General features: G+C 39.4%; 1 non-coding gene across 1 annotated transcript; it reads right to left on the bottom strand.

Moving 5' to 3' along the window:
• Window positions 1-1,286: 1,286 nt before the first annotated feature.
• Window positions 1,287-1,393, bottom strand: LOC133820443 (small nucleolar RNA R71). Its single transcript, XR_009886852.1, has one exon. It is a non-coding gene; the product is annotated as a small nucleolar RNA R71 (small nucleolar RNA).
• Between the last annotated feature and the right edge of the window lie 11,393 nt (window positions 1,394-12,786).

Below are 12,786 nucleotides of genomic sequence, written 5' to 3'. Positions count from 1 at the left end.
TGAATAACTTAGGGATATTTTATTCACCTTGCAAACTTGAAGGATTGATGCTTGGAATTATGTTCTTGAAATCAAAATTAGCATAGGAATATGTGAATTTAATTGATGGAACTTTAACATGAGCATTTGGAAAAATGACATGTGCATTAAATTGGAAATCCTAATTACAAGAGAACTTTGCTATGAACTTTGTTGCAACATCAGGGGCAAAATTGCAAATTAGGGGGATTTGATATGCCTAACTTTTATCACAATATTAATCACAATTTGTCATTTTCTAGCTTTATTGTCAAAGACCTATTTTAATTCTCTTGTTTAGTTCTTTTTGTTCTTTAGTTCAATTGATTAAATTATAAAAAATATATATTTAATTGTACCCCCAATTGTTTGATGTTGATTTTCACAATAATTTTTTGGAAATCCTTGAGGAGATGATAAAAATTACTTTCATTATACTACTTGTTTAATGATTGTGTACACTTGCACACACTTAGGAAAATCCGCAACAAGTTTTTGGCGACGTTGCCGGGGATTGCTTAAAGTCAATTATTGCAAAGTTAATTATCTTGCAATTTGGTTTAAATTTTTTTCTTTTGTGCTAACTTGGGTGATTCTCGTGCAATTTCATGTTTATACAGTGTATGAACGAGAATCAAGACCCTGAACTACTTCCCATTGATCTAGAAATTGAGCATACCTTTAGAAGAAGGTGAAGAATACAAAAGTCAAAAAGGGAAGTAGTAGTGATGGATGCTGAGCAAGGGGCTCAACAGGGAGCTGCCCAGAGGGCAGCAAATCTATCAGGAGTCGCTCATGATCCACCAGTAAATCTAGCAGGAGTTGCTCAAGATCGAGTAGCTCAAGGGGGAGTAGCTGCCAATAATGGGCAAAATGCAGTTATTGTGGCTAATGACAAAGATCGTGCTATCAGGCAATATGCTCTCCCCCTCTTCAATGAGCTCAATTCGGGCATCATTAGACCAGAAATTCAGGCAACACAGTTTGATTTGAAGCCAGTCATGTTCTAGATGCTTTAAACTGTGGGCCAGTTTAGCGGGATGCCAACAGAGGATCCTCGCCTTTACCTTCGCTTGTTCATTGAAGTGAGTGACTCTTTCAAGCTGCCCGGAGTGACAGAGGATGCACTGAGACTAAAGTTATTCCCATACTCCTTGAGAGACAGAGCTAGAGCTTGGTTAAACTCTTTGCCATCTGATTCTGTGAGTATATGGCAAGAGTTGGCTGAGCGGTTTCTGATGAAGTATTTTCCTCCCACGAAAAATGACAAGCTCTACAATGAGATTACTTCATTTCAACAACTTGATGAAGAATCTTTATATGAGGCATGGGAGAGGTTTAAGGAGTTGTTGCGCAAATGCCCTCACCATGGTATTCCACATTGCATCCAGATGGAGACCTTCTATAACGGTCTCAATGCTCATACTAGAATGGTGGTTGATGCTTCAGGGAACGAGGCTCTTCTTGCTAAGTCCTATAATGAGGCATATGAAATCCTTGAGAGAATATCCAACAACAACTATCAGTGGCCCACTTCTAGATTGTCTACAGGTAGAAAGGTGGCCGGTATTCATGATGTAGATGCCATCACTTCTTTGGCAGCCCAAGTGTCCTCTATTTCTAATATGCTCAAGACAATGAATATGGGGATGAATCAATCAATGGGGCAGCCCATGGGGACATAAATGGGGCAAATGGAGAGCATTTCTTGTGTGTAATGTGGTGAGGGTCATACTTTTGACAACTGTCCTTCCAATCCAGCAACTGTGTGTTACATGGGGAACCAAAATAGGAATGGCCCTTATTCTAATTCCTACAACACATCATGGAGGCAACATCCCAATTTTTCATGGAGTAATCAAGGAGCTGGCCCTAGAAATCCTTCTACGCCTTCGAGACCACATTTCCCACCAGATTACCCCCCCCACAAGCACCACAACAAAGGCCACAAAAACAAACAACGCAATCTAGCTCTCTTGAGAACATGTTGAAGGAGTATATAGTGAAGAATGAAGCCATGATTCAAAGTCAAGCAGCTTCATTGAGGAACTTAGAAAACCAAGTTGGGCAACTAACTAATGAGCTTAGAAATAGACCCCGCGGTACACTGCCAAGTGATACCGAGAATCCAAGGAATGTGGGGAAGGAACATTGTAAAGCGGTCACTTTGAGGAGTGGAAAGGAGTTGGAGAAGGATAAGATCGATTCTGGGCATGAGGGTAAGCCCTCTTCAATCCAAATAAATGAGGAATTTCAAAAAGATGCTGAACTTCCTAGAGCACAAAAATCTGCCTCTGCCCAAAATGATGCAGGGATGCCGCAGCATTGCCAACCAACAAGCTCAATTTCAAAGAAGCCACCTCCATTTCCTCAACGTTTTCAAAAGCAAAAGTTGGATTCTTAATTTAAGAAGTTTCTAGATCTGTTGAAGCAGTTGCATATCAACATCCCACTTGTAGAGGCACTTGAACAAATGCCTAACTATGTGAAATTCATGAAAGATATTCTTACAAGGAAGAGAAGGTTAGGATAATTTGAGACAATGGCTCTTACCAAGTAATGTTGCTCATTCTTGCAAACACAAGCTGCCACCAAAGATGAAAGTTCCTAGGAGTTTCCCCATTCCATGCACCATTGGTAATTCTTATTGTGGAATGGCATTATGTGACTTGGGTGTTAGTATAAATTTGATGCCTATGTCTATGTATAGACAATTGGGGATTGGTGAAGTCCGACCTACCACAGTGACTCTACAGCTTGCAGATAAATCTCTTGCTTATCCAGATGGGAAGATTGAGGATGTCTTGGTAAAAGTTTATAAGTTCATTTTTCCAGTTGATTTCATTGTGTTGGATTATGAGGCAGGCAGGGAGGAACCAATCATTTTATGGAGGCCTTTTCTAGCTACTGGTAGAGCTTTGATTAATGTGCAAAAGGGTGAACTTACTATGAGGGTTCAAGATGAGCAGGTGACTTTCAATGTTTTCAAGGCTATGAGATTTCTAGATGAGGTCGAAGAGTGTTCTGTGGTTTCAGTGGTTGGCTTCAAAGGAGTTAGAAAACAATTTTGATGATCCTCTATAGAGACTCTTGATGTTTGATTCACATGTAGAGGATGAGGATGAATACTTGGCTTGGTTAGAAGCTAGTTCACAAGGATTGCATACAAGAAAGCATTTTGAATCTTTGGAGCTTTCTTCGAGGTCTTTCACATCCCCTAAACCATCAGTGGAGGAGTCTCTGGGGTTGGAACTAAAATCTTTACCCTCACACTTAAGGTATGCCTATTTGGGTAAGTCTTCTACCTTACCTGTGATTGTTTCAGCTGAGTTAAGTATGGAACAAGAAGAAAAGTTGCTTGATGTATTGAGGAAGTTCAAGAAGGTCATTGGGTGGACCATTGCAGACATAAAGGGTATTAGTCCTTCTCTATGCATGCACAAGATTATGATAGAAAACAATGAAAAAGGGACTATTGAAGGGCAAAGGAGGCTAAATCCTATCATGAAAGAAGTGGTGAAAAAGGAGATTATCTAGTGGCTTGATGTAGGTATTATTTATCCCATCTCTGACAGCTCATGGGTCAGTCCTGTCCAGTGTGTGCCAAAGAAAGGTGGGATTACAGTGGTGGAAAATGAAGGCAATGAGCTGATACCCACTAGAACCGTGACAGGATGGAGAATTTGCATGGACTACAGAAAACTGAACAAGGCAACTTGAAAGGATCACTTCCCTCTTCCCTTCATTGATCAGATGTTAGACAAACTTGCAGGGAGAGAGTACTATTGTTTTCTAGATGGATACTCTGGTTACAATCAGATTGCAATCGCTCCAGAGGATCAGCACAATACCACTTTCACTTGTCCCTATGGTACTTTCGCATTCCGAAGGATGCCTTTTGGTCTATGTAACGCTCCTGCCACATTTCAGAGATGTGTGATGGCTATTTTCACTGACATGGTGGAGCAGTTTCTAGAGGTATTCATGGATGACTTCTCTGTTTTCGGTGATTCATACGATGATTGCTTAAGCAACTTGGCCAAGGTTTTGCAAAGATGTGAAGAAACAAACCTTGTTCTTAATTGGGAAAAATGTCATTTTATGGTTAAGGAATGTATTGTTTGGGCCACAAGATATCAAGGCAATGAATTGAAGTTGACAAGGCTAAGATTGAAGTTATTGAGAAGCTCCCTCCTCCTACTTCGGTGAAGCATATTAGAAGTTTTCTTGGGCATGCCGGGTTCTATAGGCGATTCATAAAAGATTTCTCCAAAGTCTCTAAACCTCTTTGCAACTTATTGGAGAAAGAGGTGCCATTCTACTTTGATGAAGCATGTTTGAAAACCTTTGAAGAGTTGAAAGAGAGATTGATTTCAGCACCAATTATTGTAGCTCCAGACTGGGACTTGCCTTTTGAATTAATGTGCGACGCTAGTGACTATGCAGTGGGAGTTGTTATGGGGCAGCAAAGAAACAAGATATTTCACTCCATTCATTATGCTAGCCACACTTTGACAGGTGCTCAACTTAATTATACAGTGACGGAAAATGAACTCTTGGTTATTGTCTTTGCCTTTGACAAGTTTCATGCGTATTTGGTGGGCACCAAGGTGATAGTATACACAGATCACTCTGCTATAAAGTACTTGATTGAGAAAAAGGATGCCAAGCCTCGTTTAATTAGATGGGTACTTTTGCTTCAAGAGTTTAATGTGGAAATTCAAGATAGGAAGGGAGTCGAGAATCAAGTAGCGGATCATTTGTCAAGAGTGGAAGGTGAAAAAGGATCAAATGTTCTAGTGCCCATCAAGGAGACATTTCCGGATGAGCAATTATTTGAGGTCAACCAATCTAATGTTGTTCCTTGGTTTGCAGATTTTGCTAATTACTTGGTTAGTGGACATTTCCGGATGAGCAATTGTTTGAGGTCAACCAATCTCATGTTGTTCCTTAGTTTGCAGATTTTGCTAATTACTTGGTTAGTGGATTGTTGCCTCCAGATCTGACAAGCCAACAAAAGAAGAAGTTTTTGCATGGCGTGAGGCACTATTTTTGGGAGAAGCCTTATTTGTTCAAGCAAGGTGCCGATCAAATGATTAGAAGGTGTGTTCCGGAGCAAGAAATGGAGGACATTTTACGCCATTTCCACTCTTCACCTTATGGAGGGCACTTTGGTGGAAATCGTACCGCATCCAAGGTACTTCAATGTGGTTTATTTTGGCCTTCATTATTTAAGGATGCTCATGCTTTTGTGACGAAGTGTGATAGATGTCAAAGGGTGGGAAATATTCCTAGAAAGAATGAGATGCCTTTGACTAATATTCTTGAGGTTGAACTCTTTGATGTGTGGGAAATAGATTTTATGGGCCCATTTCCTCCATTTTATGGAAACATGTACATCTTAGTAGCTGTGGACTATTTTCAAAATGGGTGGAAGCAGCTGCCTATCCCACCAATGACTCTAAAGTGGTCATGCGATTCTTACATAAGCATGTATTCACTCGTTTTGGCACTCCAAGGGCAATCATTAGTGATGAGGATACCCATTTTGTGAAAAAAGTGTTGGCTAGCTTATTGTCAAAATATGATGTGAGGCACAAAGTAGCTACTGCGTACCATCCCCAAACTAATGGGCAAGATGAGTTGTCCAATAGAGAGATAAAAGGTGTCCTTGAGAAAGTGGTGAATCCCAATCGCAAGGATTGGTCCAAAAGGTTAGATGATGCATTGTGGGCCTATAGAACAGCTTTCAAGACACCATTGGGGATGTCACCATATCATTTGGTGTTTGGTAAAGCTTGCCATTTATCGGTCGAACTTGAGCACCATGCTTATTGGGCTATTCAAACACTAATTATGGATTTGCAACTTGCAGGAGAAAAGAGAATGTTGCAGTTAAATGAATTAGAAGAGATGTGCTTATTCTCTTATGAAAATGCCAAACTTTACAAGGAGAAAGCAAAAAGGTGGCATGACAAGCATATTTAGCCAAGGGTGTTCGAAGAAGGCCAGTGAGTTTTGCTCTTTAACTTACGTTTGAAACTATTCCCTGGGAAGCTCAAATCAAGATGGTCGGGCCCATTCTTGGTGGTTAAGGTGTATCCTTATGGAGCGGTGGAATTGCATGAGGAAGGCTCCGGGAGGGAATTCAAGGTTAATGGCCAAAGGATCAAGCATTATTGGGGAGGTAAGATTGAGCGAAACAAGTGCTCAATCTCTTTGGAGGATCCTTGAAGAATATGTAAAACTTGGGTTGCTATGGAACTTTGAGATTTAATTGTAAAGCAACCCAAGTTTATATATATATATGAAAAATATATATATAAAGAGAAGAAAATAAATATATGGAAAAAAAAAAGAAAAATATATATATATATATAATACATTTCTTTGAGATTTTGATTTTTAATGGTTAAATGTGTTTATGGTTGAAGAGAAAAAAATGAAATCAAAAAGAGGTTACAAAGTTTGGGTGAGACAACATCAAAATTAGCATGCTCTCTGACTTGACTTTGTTGCAGCAAAGTTCCATGATGTTACAACATCAAAATTAGCATGCTCTCTGACTTGACTTTGCTGCAGCAAAGTTCCATGATGTTATAACATCAAAATTAGCATGCTCTCTGACTTAACTTTGCTGCAGCTAAGTTCTATGTTGTTGCAACAAAGTTGTTAAAAGACAGAGTAAAATTTTCCATAATCCATTTTTGAAACCCTAAGCCCATCATCTTCATCATCACCTTTTCTCTGTAAACACCCAGCCGCCACCCACACCTCCTAGCCCTCTCAGTCAACCCTAGCCACCACGATCCCATCCCATCTCCCAAACCTCACGGCCGAAACCCCTCACATTTCTTAGCCATCACGCACCCCGTCAGCCGCACCTCCCAGCCAACTCAGTCTCGCCTACCCGTCGCAACCCAAAAACCCACAGATCCGAGCCCACGACCCTGTCGCCACCTCCAAGAAACTCACGGCCGAAACCCCTCTCGATTCTCAGCCCAAACCCAAATTCCTAGTCACACCTCCCATATCGATCTCACCACCCACGGCCCCCACCAGCTCCAAACACGCACCCCCGACCCGCGGCCACGAACTCACGTCCCACCTCCCACTCTCGCCAACCCAGCTGACCCCGTCCAGAACCCACACCCCCAACCCGCTCTCACCACCCACCAAGTCGACCCACCAACCCGCAGATCCTAACCCAGCCGACCCCGTCCAGAACCCACACCCTCGACCCGCTCTCACCACCCACCAACCCGACCCACCAACCCAATCTCACGGCTTACAGCCTAACCCGACCCACGACCACCTCTGGCCCCACACCAACACCCATTCACCGCCCTCTCACTGTGTTTCAGCCCTCACTTGCCTAATCCTGAACAAGATTTGGGCAGCTCATTGTATTCACTTCATTGGGGTGTCACGAAAATTTCACAACAACACAATGCCTTCACAAGGGTGCCCTGCTCCTCTAAAATACTATATCACTCTTGTTTCCGCACTTTGGGCATCACACTTAGCTGTGGTTGTTGGACTGTGTGTTATTGAGCATCATGCCTTGAAGCAAGAAAGTAGCAAATAGAAAGAAAAAGCCCGCAATAGATGAACCACTTGTTGTGGCAAAGTTTATATCCCCGAGGGCTGCCGAAAAATTCAGAAAACTTATCGGGCGCGATATTTGGTTTGAGAGAGCATTCCCCACTGATGGAAATCCAGATTATGTGACCAATGTGATTAGCAATCGAGGGTGGCTTAATTTTTGTACAGCCCCTCGCGAGGCGGTTGTTCCTTGGATCAAAGAATTCTATGCCAACTTTGTCTCACAGAAATTGAGACAAGTCACAGCTTGGGGCAAGCAAGTTAGTTATGCCCCTCAGGACATCAATGTTGTTTTTGGGTTGCCCAATATTGAGACGGCTGAGTATGGGGACGTTGCCCCTCAACAAAGTGAGGCAGAACTTGCCAATATGTTGGCCAAAGTTACTTTTTCGGGCACCCAATGGAATGTTTCGCCGAAGTTTGGAGCTCACACTATACCCCGCACTTCCTTGATGACTTCTACTCGTGTGTGGAATCATTTTATCAAGACCAACATGTTACCCACCACTCATGACACCTCGGTCAGCAAAGATCGCGCCGTCCTACTTTACAGCATTTTGACTGGCCTCTCAATTGATGTGGGGGAGCTCATTTCCGAGGAGCTCGTTGCCTTGGGTGTTATCAAGACCAAGGGACCGTTATTTTTTCCCATGTTGATCACTGTCTTATGTTGCAACGCGGGTGTGCCCCTAGCTCCTGATGATGAACAACGTTACTCTCCTAATTACATTGATGCGCATACAATTAGGAAGGTGACCAAAGTTGTTTCCATTCCGAGAGAGAAAGCACCGCCCTCTGCCCCACCGCCATCGTCTAGCCATGGCTCTACTACGCCTTCGAACCCCACTGTCGCGGAGCTTTACACCACTCAGCAGAGTATGATGAGTATGATGCATCATATGGAGGCCCAGCAGCACAACTATTGGGGCTATGTACGCCAGTGTGACGATGTATAGCGTCAATCTTTCTGGGCCCTGAGCTTTTTCCACTGTTTCCTAAGGCCATCATGGAGCGGTGGCGTGCACCTGAACCATCTGCTGCACCTGCCTCTTATGACGAGGAGGAGGATGGCGAGTAGAGGGAGTTTCCTTATTTTCCACAATCATTTTCATTTCCTGTTCTGTTTATGTTATCTTTTTTATCTGTTCTTTTTGTTTTGTTGATTTTGTGCACTGAGGACAGTGCTCTCCCTTAAGTTTAGGGGGGGGGGGGGGGGGGTGTTGTTTATAACTGTTGTCTTGTTTTAATTTCATTTATGTTTCTTATGTTTTAGGTATTGTTAGGCGTGTTTTGTTTGAAGTCTTGAGTCTTGAGTCTAGTTATAATGGAATCAATTCTTGTATTGGTTGTGTTTAAATGTGGAATGGCTCGATGATAACATGTCAGAAAGCAAAATTGCATCATTTTTTAACTCTTGTGTATGAGTGAGCCTTTAGTACTTAAATTTTTTTATGCTAATTCAACCATAATGAGAATGTGTCCCAATTTTGTGTGCATAGCTCGACCAATAATTTCTTAAACCCATAAAGTTAGCTAGATTTTTGGGAGAGCTTAAGTTTCTAGAATTGTTTAGTGGTTCCCTTGAGGCGAAATCCTAGACAACACTAAACCAAGGACATGATTTAGGCCATCTTTGGACCGTTTAAGCCTTTCTAGCCAACCATTATATACTCTTTTACCCTTAGTCACCCTATTGAGCTTATTAGACTCCCTTTCTTTCTTCACCACATGCTAGCCCAGCTATATACATATCCATTCACCATACCTTTTGAGCACCTTGATTTTTCTTGAATATATGTTGAGTGTTGCATCATGAGGGAGGGTGAGAGGAGTGTGCCTTTGCGAATGGTATTTTAGTGTGGATCTCATGTTGTGTCACTACCATTGTTTTATTTAAATTTAGATATTTATATATAAAAAAATAATTAAAAAAAAAAGAGAGAGAAGAAAAAAAAAAAGGAGGTGTATTTGCAAAGAAAGAGTCCACCCCCTATATAAAAAAAATCATCAAAGAGTTGCAAATTATATCCATATAGTTAAAAGCAAGTTTGGGGGTGTAGCATCTTATAAAAAAAAAATAGTATTATGTCTCATTTCCTTTCTTCCTTTCTTGTTTCTGTCTATGTTAGCAATAAAGAAGAATGGCAAGCGTGCCTTTGATTTTGGGGCGTAATCTTTTGGGGAAGTGATTGTGAACTCTTACTTGGTCTTAGGAAAATGAAGGTGCTTTTAAAGGGAATTGAGCCTAAAATGACTTATTTTAACCACCTGCACCTAAGCCTTACACTACAAGCTTGTTAAAGACATTTTGATCCTTGGTTAGTGTTTGTCTACATTAGTGGAGAGGGAATCATTAAGTCAACTTATGGAGACAATAATTAGGCTTTAGGATCAAGATCTAATTTACTTTAGGGAGAATTGAGAATGTTTGGGAAGAGTTATGTATACACTTTAAGGGTAAACACTTAATTCTTGGTTTGATAACATCTTAATACTTAAGGAACTTGGCTTGCATATACACTTGAGTTATCTTTTTAATCACTGATTTGAGAGTTCTATTCCCACTTTGATATGATCATTTCCAAATTGATTCCTAGTTCTGTTTTATTTTGAGTCTTTGTGTTGTGGGTTGTGTCTGTTATAGTTGTGTGGTGTGTTATGTCGTCTAAAGTTGTTATTTTGCGTGTGTGTCTTGTGTTGAGTTGGATTTCTTTGTTTCTTTTCTTTTCTTGTCTTTTTTTTTTTAGAATCGTCACTCGGGGCGAGCAATGGATTAAGTTTGGGGGTGTGATAACTTCTATATTTTAGAGTTATTAATTGAGATTTTGGACTTAAAAATTTAAGTGAAATAGAGTGTTTGTGTTATTATTGTGTGGTTTTAGTCATTTTGTCTCCAACTTTGTTTGTGTATTTTGTTTTAATTAATGATAACTCTTGTGGAAAATAATGGAATTATGTTCTAAAAAATGTGGTATCTATTTTGAAGGCATAGCGAGAGGGTGCTTGGAAAGCTTAGTGAAGCATGTGTAAGGAAATCATATTGGAGTTGAAATTCTGGCACTTGTTGCAACATCAGTCAACTTTGCTGCAGCAAAGTGTGGGCAGCCAGTAACATAAAGTCTGCACACTTGGCATGTACTTAAATGAGGTGGAGAGACTTGATTAGTGGGAGGATGAGGTGGAAAGGAGCTGCAAAATTCTGAAAAGGCAAAGGATGTGGTCCCCCACGTGTAGAGAGAGAAAGGGAGGGTTTATACCCTTTGTGAGCCCAAAAAAGAGATGAGCTTCTTCTCCAAGAAAGAGAACCAGCCGCCCATGCTCCATTGAAGAGTTTTTCTGCATTTTTGAGCTGAAATCATCAAGAAGAGAAGGGGAAAAACCTAGGAGAAGGAAGCTAGAAGAAGAAGAAGAAGAGTTAGAAGACAAATAATAGAATATCTCTATCAATTTGACTTGTCTTTCTAAACTATACTCTCTTATAATTTTATTCCCCTTTTGTTTCTTTCCTTCTTGAACTCTTGAGACAATGTTGAGTATTTATTGTAGTGATTTAGGTATTTTGACTATGAACTAAATTGTTGTGTTAGGGATATTGACGAACCCTAATTTGTAATCTACCCCAAAGTGTTGAATGTTTTATGAAAATTTTCTCTTGTTCAATTGAGCTATTTTTATTGTGCAAATTTCTTGCTTGAGAATGATCAACTTAGGTGAGAGACAAGCTAGTTTTAATTCCGGAAGGGTTAAAATTAGTGGAAATGCTTGATTGATGCATGTTGATAATTTTGTTATTGATTAGTGAATAACTTAGGGATATTTTATTCACCTTGCAAACTTGAAGGATTGATGCTTGGAATTATGTTCTTGAAATCAAAATTAGCATAGGAATATGTGAATTTAATTGATGGAACTTTAACATGAGCATTTGGAAAAATGGCACGTGCATTAAATTGGAAATCCTAGTTACAAGAGAACTTTGCTATGAACTTTATTGCAACATCAGGGGCAAAATTACAAATTAGGGGGATTTGATATGTCTAACTTTTATCACAATATTAATCACAATTTGTCATTTTCTAGCTTTATTGTCAAAGACCTAATTTAATTCTCTTGTTTAGTTCTTTTTGTTCTTTAGTTCAATTGATTAAATTATAAAATATATATTTATTTAATTGTACCCCCAATTGTTTGATGTTGATTTTTACAATAATTGTTTGGCAATCCTTGAGGAGACGATAAAAATTACTTTCATTATACTACTTGTTCAACGATTGTGTACACTTGCACACACTTAGGAAAATCCGCAACACCTATCTAGCGATTCATCGCCACTTAATGTATGAAATATTATGTTTTTTTTATCCAAAATATGTTTTTAAAAATGTTTAATTCTATTGGTTAAAATTAATGATGGTATCCAACCTATTTAAATTTTTTTTTCTTTTTTTAGAGTTTTTGGGACTTGATCACTCCTACTAACTTTCTCTAGCTCTCAAAAAATCTCATTTTTCTTCATCATGTTTGCTTGACTTGTTGAATTTCTAAGGTTTGTTGTATCATACTCCTTATTCTATCTTTGTAGAAACCTTAAGGAGCTCTTAGTAAGGTTGTGCAAAAGTTTTTGTAAACCGTCCAACACGAATAAACTGCTTAAACTAAACTGAAAAAATCGACAAAAAATACAACCTGAATAACCCGACAAAAATTCAAACCGCCCAATTATTATATTGGGCGGTTTGGGAATTACACCAACCCGCCCAATATAACCCGAATAAACTGATTAAGGTTTTTTTTCATCTATACATACATATATTACGTATATTATTACATATATTATATGTAATATTAAATATTATTTTAAAATTTTTAACAATGAATTTAGTATAATGTTTTAAAGTTTTTAGAATAATATGTCTAAGTTTGGAAGATGTATATTATACTTTTAGTTTGTTGAATCTAATTATTTGAACATTTTAAAAAAAAAACTTAAGATTTGTTTGGGCGGGTTAACTCGACCAAACCGCCTAAAACATCGAACGGGTTAAACTTTTTTTTTTCATAATTGGACCGGTTAGAGTTTGATTTTCGCAACCCGATTTTTATATAGGGTTGATTAAAATATGTTATAACCCGACCAAACCAACTGATGAACACCCCTAACTC

The sequence above is a fragment of the Humulus lupulus genome, chromosome 2, assembly GCF_963169125.1.
Source record: "Humulus lupulus chromosome 2, drHumLupu1.1, whole genome shotgun sequence".
Taxonomy (NCBI): domain Eukaryota; kingdom Viridiplantae; phylum Streptophyta; class Magnoliopsida; order Rosales; family Cannabaceae; genus Humulus; species Humulus lupulus.
The sequence above is the reverse complement of the archived record's forward strand: the minus strand, read 5'-3'. Positions and strand labels throughout refer to the sequence as shown.